The sequence below is a fragment of the Morone saxatilis genome, unplaced genomic scaffold, assembly GCF_004916995.1.
Source record: "Morone saxatilis isolate NCDOM2014 unplaced genomic scaffold, NCSU_SB_2.0 Contig9, whole genome shotgun sequence".
In the NCBI taxonomy this organism is placed as follows: domain Eukaryota; kingdom Metazoa; phylum Chordata; class Actinopteri; family Moronidae; genus Morone; species Morone saxatilis.
In genome coordinates, this window is record NW_023340268.1 from 19583646 (window position 1) to 19585394 (window position 1749).

Genomic DNA, 1749 nt, shown 5'->3' on the forward strand with positions numbered 1-1749 from the left:
AAAGAATGAATCTGAATCTGAAATAACACATTTATACCACATGCAAAAAACTGCATGGCATTAGCATGAATGTGTCTGCAAACGGGAGACTCCTGGGTACACACAGAACCCATTTTCATTCAGATACCCTGAGGTCGGAGGTCAAGAGATCGCTCTGAAAATGTCCATGTCAGGAATCTACTCTAGTGATTATTATTGCACTTCACAGGTACCAGAGGCGGATCTAGAGGGTGTGGCCACCCCAGCTATCTTAGTTTGGTGTCAAATGCTGTCAAATGTAACACATTCATTTAGATTCATTTTGAAAATGACGTCTTAAAAATGGAAATTAATTTAATAGTCTTTTATTGCCTAATGTAAGACATATTGATATTTGGAAAAATGTCTTAAATAAAATAATTTAGTGATTTATAATACCACCTTTAAATATTTCTATTCAGTGTATATGTTCATGTAATATCTTCACATTTAGAAATGTGAATGTTTGTGATGAAATCTGAATATATTTCTGCCACCCCTTGGTCTCCATACCACCCTCTGGCCACCCCGTGAGTATTTCATATGTAATAGAGCTGTAAAATAAAATAAGCTAGTGAAATATTTTATATGTTAACAATATTAACAATTGAGAGTGTAATCATAAACAGTGTTTTGTAGTGTATTGGCAAACTAGAACAAAAAAACATTTCTGAATTTTAAATATCACAAAGGAGCATCAGGCCAAACTAAATTAATGAAAAACAAAAAAGTAGCTGTTTGCAGATCCCTCAGATAACACTTGTATATTGTATAATAAGGAGACAAAACATTAAGTCATTTTCGACTCATGCAGGGATTGCTACTGCTCACCATGAACAAAGGACTTGAGGGGACATCACACAGGTAAGTAATGGTCACCTGATGAAGTAATGATATAACACTTACACTTGGTGTACTGGGTGCCTCTGTTCGTTAGATGTTTTTGGTTTAAATGCATCATTCTCCTCCATCCATTTCTTTCAACAACAACAAACAAATAATATAAAAAAAAGAAAGGCGATGAGCACTTTGATAAAAGAAAATGCTCAGGTACTGGTACTGCTGAGGCTCAGATGAAAGTAGGCTCTCTTTCTATGGCACCCAGCAGATTTGGTGGCATATCAATGAATGTCTAAAGTAACTTTAAATAAGCTTTAATTAATTGATCTAATAACTCCAACAGGTCCACATCTTGTGTCCAAACCATGAGAAAAATGTGCGCACAATAAAAAAAAAAAAGATCATCAGTCGGGATGTGTTTCTGTCCGCCACACTGCGCATGCTTACTGCGTTAATAGGCCTGTACCGCTGACTGCAGGTCTACGGATTATTTTGTGTTGATAAAATAGAACAAATATTGCACATGTGGACTACAGCTTGAAGCACTCAAACTCTCTGACTGACTGACAAACTGACCGCGGCGGCCCTGAACGCATCAGCTGCTGCAAGAGATCATTTCAGATCTACTGTGCAGGAGTTGTTACCTTGTTATGATCTTGTTTTACAATGAACAGGCGCCAGAAACATAAAGATGCTGTGAGCACATGTACATATATTGTTTGCGTAAGATAATACCGGGTAGGAGTAATGATAGGCACAATATGAAATATCATCTTTCGGGCTGCATGAAGGAATCAACTGCAGATATAAAAACGAGACAATTAATATCATCCATTCACCTGCTTGTTCAAATATTTTACTTTCTCGCGCACACGTACATGCGCGTGCGTC